Source organism: Leuresthes tenuis, unplaced genomic scaffold (assembly GCF_036924035.1).
Source record: "Leuresthes tenuis unplaced genomic scaffold, fLeuTen1.0.hap1 SCAF_5, whole genome shotgun sequence".
In the NCBI taxonomy this organism is placed as follows: Eukaryota; Metazoa; Chordata; class Actinopteri; order Atheriniformes; family Atherinopsidae; genus Leuresthes; species Leuresthes tenuis.
The window spans coordinates 15,252,477-15,260,000 of NW_027325359.1; positions in this window are offsets into that span (position 1 = coordinate 15,252,477).

Here is a 7,524-nt window from a genome sequence, read left to right on the forward strand (position 1 = left end):
TGAAAGTTAATGCGTTTAAAAATAAAATGGAAACAGTAAAATTATATCCAGAGGAAGCCATTTAAACATAGTGCAGGGTGCAGCAACCCAATATAGATCCTCAGAGCATATCATACTGTATATAACAATGAGGGGATGGAGATAAGAGTCGCAAGCATTCTGGTAAACAATGTCAGCATTGCTTGTGCTTGTATATTGGGCTTTCTTTGTGCACTGAGCTGGCAGTGTGTCTGGTTTATTGTTTTGAAGCCACTTACAGTTTCTCTAATGATTTATGTTATGATATAGAACAATTGCCCATAGGATAGGGACAACAATAGCCTGGGAAAGTAATTGGTACTAAATAGAAACTGCTGGAGGAACATGTTGCAGTTAATTAGAGTAACTGGCAACAGACCAGTAACATGACTGGGTTTTAAAAGAGCACCTTAAAGAGGCAGAGTCCCCCAGACATAAAGATGGGCGGAGGTTCAGCCCAGGTTTAACGGAATTTTAAGTCTCAAATTCTATCTGTAGTAGCACAACTGGAACTGTTAGTTATATTAAATGTTATATATAAAAAGACAACTTCAGTCAATTATTTTAAAAAAAACATCAGTTGTTCTTATAGTTCAATGAGCTCTAATTTCAGACCACAAGGATAGATGATAAGAACTAAGATAAACAAAGCCACACGGTGCACTGCTGTCAGCTTTGATCATCGTGGAGTTTTCTTTTTCTTTTCAATCTTACACCTTTACTATGATTGTTGTTGTTTAAAAAATGGCTCATCTGAGAGGCAGTAGCTGATGAGCGGGTGTTGGTTATTGGGTTGGGCGGCTGTGCCTGCCCACCATGGGGGGTGTTTGGAGGCCACCTGTCCAAAGAGGCCCAGGCCTGTGGAGGCCCAGCCGTGCCATATGAAAGCAGATATGTATCAACAGGTGTGCGTGTGGTGCATGTGTGTGTGTTTGTACTGTATCTTCCTAGATTGTGACAAACAATGTCAGCAGCAGCTGATGCCAGCTTCTCTGTCCGGACTTGTCCCTAAATAACTGAGGCCGGCAGTTGCCTGGCGGACAGTTGTCGGAGCTCCTTGCCTTCCCCCACCTCTCTTCACCAAAAAATATTTGGTACCCTTGCTTTTTTTGTCTCGAATATTACATAAATTCTTGGGTTTTTTTTCTTCCTCATTGGCTGTGCCCAGCTACAATAAAACACCCATTACACACCTTTGATCCTATCAGAGTAAAGATGGGCCTAAATAAAAAATATCAGCTCATGTTGGAACTGAGAAGGAACTGATTGCACAAATGAAATTCAATTTGTGTCTATTTGTGTAATTTTTGTAATTACCATGTTGCCAGTTTGGCAACGAACACAGGTCTTGTAAGGTCACAGTTGAACAACAATTCACAGCTTTATGCCGAGCCTTAAGATCACCATTAAGCCCCATCATTCGTTAAAGTATTGGCTTGGTTTCAGCAACTTTCTTGCTGGTCTCAAAGAAGTGACTGAGCTCTAGTGGCGGGCCCCTCTGCATCCCTTTATGCCCAAATCTGAAAAACCATTTTTCCTAAACAGCCTCTCACAAAGGCCACAGATACAGTATGCCCTTTGACCCTTTCAATCTTTGGTCCAAGCAGGGCAAAATCATCCCATGAGATAATAAATCAGCCCAAGGCCGAGAGGATAGATCGACCCCCTGTGACCTTTGGCCTTACAAGATTTCCCTCGGCCATATGTCTGTGGCTTAGCATGACGCCTTCCCATCACCATGACCAGAACAAAGCTCAGCAGCCAACAACAACAGCACAAATGGGCCCTGTTCTGATCCAAAGATCCGTCTGAGCTGCTCAGTTTCACATCCTGGGTCCAGCCAGCCATAGCAACCCCGCCCAGGGCTGGCTATGGTAAGCATGACCGCTGCTAATGTGTTGTTGCGGTGCTGCAGATTTCAGCAGAAGGGTAGAAAGGGGGATAGATTTTAGGTATGGAAGAGGGGGAAAAGAAAAGGTGGCTGTGGGGGGGAGGGGGCTTCCTATATAGGTCATAATATCAGGGACTTTTCCCCCAGACAGGCAGAGAATTCCTGGCTAGAAACTGGATGGACTTCAGTGGTGCGATGAGGTTTGGCCAGCCGAGGCAGAATGTTAGGCATGGTGGACAGCTGCACCAGGGAGCTACTGTAAGAGAGAAAAGGAGGCTGTTCTTGTGAAACACCACAGAAGTGATGTAGTGTAGAAATTTTGGACGTCACTGCTGCGATATGTTTAGATTTCTTCAAGCATTTTAATTAAGAAAAGGGAAGTGAAAACGAAAAAATGAACGCAAGTTACTTGTAACGCTTGTCACGCAGTTCTGTGCAAAGAAGTTTCACTATTACACACCCTTACTACACACAGGGCAAATTCTCCGAAATTATGTGCAAAGAGTGAGGTTGCAGTTATGATGCCGATGGACAGCAGACACAGATTTTTATTCTACTCTCACATTCCATTCAATCTCAATCTCGCCTTTCATTTACAGGATTATTTGTTGCCGAATGAGCCACAAGCTGACTGGAAAGCTGCAGAGTATCTGTGTCAGCATGTCTCCTCACAGTTAAATTTGAACCAACAAGGCAGCTGAAAATCTCCCAAAGAGCAACATCATACGCTGCAGGGAGTGAAAAATTGAAAACGGAGTGAGAAATTGAATTTAAAGAAGCCAATGGATCGCATCCACGGCCGTCCGACAGCCGAGATAGGTTTCATACGGCGGAGAGTCTGCTTTTCTCATCAAGTGTCATGTGTTGGAGAACATGTTCACTCACTCTTATGGCAGGAGTCTTTTCAACACCAGAGCTGAGGACCGTGCAGCGCGGAGGCCCCACGAGTCTGCTGATGAGGGCAGCAGAAGCAGGACAAATAGACAAAGAGAGCAGTCTGAGTGCATTCACATAAAATGTGGGCTGATTCATTGCTCGTGAAAAGTGGAAACTCGATGCGTTTCTGGTAAAGATCCAAAACAACGCTGAAGACAATTTTCCATTCCGTGTCATTTTAACCGACAGTGCTCGCTTGTCATCGGTTTAAACATTCTGGCAGGCTCTGCGGATGGGACGTTATTTGATGTATACTGTGGTCAGTATTGTATAATGACTTATTGCCACATGCATCTGCAAATGTGACTCAAGTTTGCATCATATGGAAGTATTTCGTGTCACATCAAATCCACATTGCACTCAGTTACTGGATGCAAAGTTGTAGCCACTGTACACATGACTTTAGTCTATTCCTGCCAAGCTAAGATAAACAGGGTCATAAAACATTATTACGAGAAAACATACGCAGATATAATGGTTATCATTTGGACCTGTGTGTTAGGCTCATCTGCAGATTTGACATCTGCCTCCTCTCAGTTAGATTTCTGCAAACACTCCACTAACTTCATCGCTACAAAAAATACACGCATTCGCTATCAGGGAATTCATTCATCCAGTGGCTTCTTCCATCCTAATTGTTCCTGTGTTAAGGACCCTCGCAGATCAAGTAGGTCTGGTTATGTACAAACCACATTTCCAGAAAAGTTGGTAAGTTTTCTAAGAAGCAACAAAAACTGTCCGTGTAAAGGGTTTTCAGTGTGTTCGTTGACCAAACTGAGCAGCTGGAACGTGGACTCGTCCGACCCCACCATCCCGTCCACCGTCTTTCCGTCCGTCTGAGATGAGCTCTGAGCACAGCTTTTCTGCACAGAGTTGATAGATGGCCTCCACCTTGTAGTACAGTTTCAGGTTACATTTCCGTACGACTGTGTCGAGTCAAAATGTTTTTTACCAACTTACTGCCGAGTCCCGATGGGGTCAAAGGTCACGCACGTCAGACAGGGGTCTCTGTCGTCGGCCTTCACACTTCTGAGACTTCCACAGACCCCCTGAATCTTTTCACAATGATGCGTAGATGTGGAAAGACCAAAATCCTTTGCAATCTTGCATTGAGAAATAATTCCTGGAAAGTGGTGAGTCCATATTTGAATGGACGCTCCTTTTATAGCCGATCCTGACACCCTCGTCTGTCACCAATTGCAGAATTGCAGAACAGTGTTACTTGTATATTCTATAAACTGATTTTACCGTTTACTGGGTGTGCTGCTGGCATCAAATCTCGTTTTGTCTGTATTTACTACACTGAAGGTGATCAGTGAAGATCAATGATCAGAGTACAGAGTTGAGTTATTATTACAGAAAATTTTCCAACGTTCCTGGAAATAAGGTGTGTAGCTATTCATTACTCTAAAGCTGAAAAAACTGAGCACTTGATTAAGTATTTACAAAAAAATATTTATTTTTTTAATTGATAAAAGTATTCATTTGGTATTATTGCATTATTGTAATTTGAATATCATTGAGTTTCATCATTTTTATTTATAATAATAATAATCATTAGCTGCAGCTATAATTAATTGCATGCATAGAGAACGTCTTAGAAATCCACAACAAATGCAATATAAATATATAAACGTATATATATACACACACAAAATAGCGGTTTCACATTATATTGCAACCAAAAGAAATGATCATGTTCAGAGATACTTTCACAGCTTTTGCATTTCAGTTTTATAGATATATAATGCAATGCAAACCCCTTCTGTTGCCTACAGTATGTATTTATGTGTTACTCATACCAAAGTGAAACTGACCATAGGAAAAGCCCTGCCAACGAGGGGAAAAAAAGAAAAAAGAAATCTATCTGCCCTGCACAGATGTTTCGTCTGGAAGCTCTTCCTCTGTTTCTCAGCCAAATGCATCTAAATGCATCCCCGAGCATTCCTGACAGGATTACTGGGCCAGGTACCAGCCGCTGGTCTGGAGAGAGGGAGAAAGAGAGATAAAGGCAGAATGAGTCGGAGCGAGGGTGCAGCACAGCCCTGCTTGCTTTGCACGTCTCACGCTGCGTGCTTGAGCAGATTTGGACTGATAGAAGATAAAGGCTCTTTGATAGGCTGCAGGTGTGCTGCTTTAATGAGCATTGCCCTGCCCGCTCCCTCCGCCTTTCTTTTCCCTCAAAACCGTACCGCCGATGCACATCTGCACATCTGTCATTCAACGCTCTGCAGCATCTCTAACCTCCTAACCTCTCCTCCCTGCCTGTCACTCAGCCCGGGACTCTCTCTCTCTCTCTCTCACACACACACACACACACACTCACTTTGCGAGTCACACCACAGCAGTTGAAGAACCAACGTGTAGTCAGTTCTATGAAATGGTTGTCATGTATTGATTCAGCCTACTTGGCTCACAGAATGCAATAGAGCTGTCCAAAAGAGCATCCAAACCCCTCCCACAGGGGGGATTCCAGACAGGGAAAGAAAGAAAAAAAAGAAAGACACTTGGCCTTCTTGCAGCCTGTTAAAAGTCACACAGGAGAAACAAAGACGTGGAAGCAGAAAGACACAGAAAGAGGGATGTAAGGTGTTTGTTTGTGGGCACTTGCTTTCCCCTCATTCAAAGCCGGAGGTGCCAGGGGACTGGCTTGATGACGTGGGTTGCGGCCTGGGCAGGAAACATGGGGAGGAACTTGTGGCTTTATATTAAGTGCTGGGGCGGTTAACAGGAAAAGATAACCTGCCTCTGTTGATATAGCAAGGAAGTGTGAATTCTTGGCACATGTGAGATGTCACAGAGAGGAACCGGCCGACGCTGCCGTCCGCATCTTTGACTGACTGGCTGGAATTTCCTCGAGTTCACTGTGGTTTCGTTTGGGTGGCGGCGATGGAGTGCTGTAGGAACGTATTCAGGAACATTTCTGCTGCAACAGGAAAGGAGAGATGCTGTTGCATCACAGTGGCCACTGTACAGTCTTCAAGGGCCTGCCCTCTTGAATAATTAAGCCTGTCGTGTGTGGGCATGTTCAGGGTGCCTTTCAGATAAACTGTTTAGTTGAAGCAAACCTACTTTATGAGATGATTGTGCCAAATGAGTTCACTGCCTTTGAGAGACTCAGCGTGGTACGAATGACCAAGTTGTTGTCTGCATTTGCTAAATAGATGCAGAGGGGACAAGTTGCAGAATGCGGACATCATGAAGGGATCTGTCCAACTTTTACAAACACCGTAACATTTTGTAACTGTGTGTAAATATTACAGCAATCTGGTGAGATTATAGACCGTTTTTTTCCCTGAAGAAATAAGAAAAACGCCCTGTTGCAGTTGTGAAATAACAGGTTGTTGACTCGACTCCGATCGGCGTGGATGTGCCGACTGTTTACACAGAAAATAAAGTTTATTTAAAGTCGTGTCCCAAAGGATTATTCTCTTTACATGCACTCCAGCCTCAGCTCTTACTCCTGAAATGATCATACGTTGCAGAAAAAGTTTTGCTGTCTTTAAATTTCAAATCACTTCCTGTGAATTATTCTTTTTTTTTTTTTTTGCAATATCATCTCATCTTTTTTTCACAATTAATCAACAAAAAACTGTCACTCGATTAATTATTTTTAAAAAAACACCATGTGTACATTTAAGAGCATCGATGCAAGTGCATTTTTATGATAAGAAAAAATAAATTGCAAGGCCTTTCATTCAAAGTAGGTAATGCTGAAGCACACCGAGTGTTTTAGACTGACTGAAACTCACCCCTCTTCCTCCTCAGCTCTGTCAACCAAGCACCTTGTCAGCCATTCAGTCAGTAAGTCAGCAGCCCAGTCAGTCAGTCAGTCAGTCAGTCTGCTGCTTGGGTGGGGTGGAGGCCCGTAGACGGGCCTTTTGTCTGAGCAGAGATGCCCCAGACACAACAGTGGCCAGCCCAGGCCCCCCTCACAATGGCTATCCACACAAAGGCCCACACACTGGGACAATGGGCCGGGCTGAGAGTGGGGGGTGGAACGGCTCAGCCGAGGTTGCCCACCTGCACACTTCAGGACTGGACAATCCCCCCCACCCCCACCCCCACCCCACCCACACACATACCCACAGCAGCCTCCGCCCCACCCTTCCAGCTTTAAAATACTGCTGCAGGTGTCTTCCTGTGTTCGTGGCGCAAGCAGGAAGCAGGGAAATTCTGCGCAGTGAAAGCATTAATTTGAGTTTTACGGCTGAAGAGGTGCCCAGACAGAGACTGAGACACAGGTTAAACGGCATCTAGCCACGGCTTACAGCTCTGCTGTGGGGTGCGTGTAGAAAAGGATGGGGGAAAAAAGGTTTTAAGTGTTTAGGTGATATGTTTTGGGTTTTTTTTTGTCTCTCAGAAATGCCAGAATTAAGGCAGCCAAGTCCTGCAATAATTCTTACCCACAAAAAGTCAGTGTAAGGTGAAGACATTTAGAGTGTAAAGATAAGTGGAACGATTATGTTAATATATTACCTTGTTTATTGTTCATCAGCCTGTTTTATGTCCAAAACCACAGCTGAAGGATTTTTTTTTTTTTTGGTCAAGCTCTGGAGACAAAAACTAAATAATTTTTTTAAAAATCAAAATTTTTCTTCATGAAAAATATTCAGTATAAATAAAAAAATATATATAATAAAAAAAATACAGATACGTTCATACCGAACACGTTACAT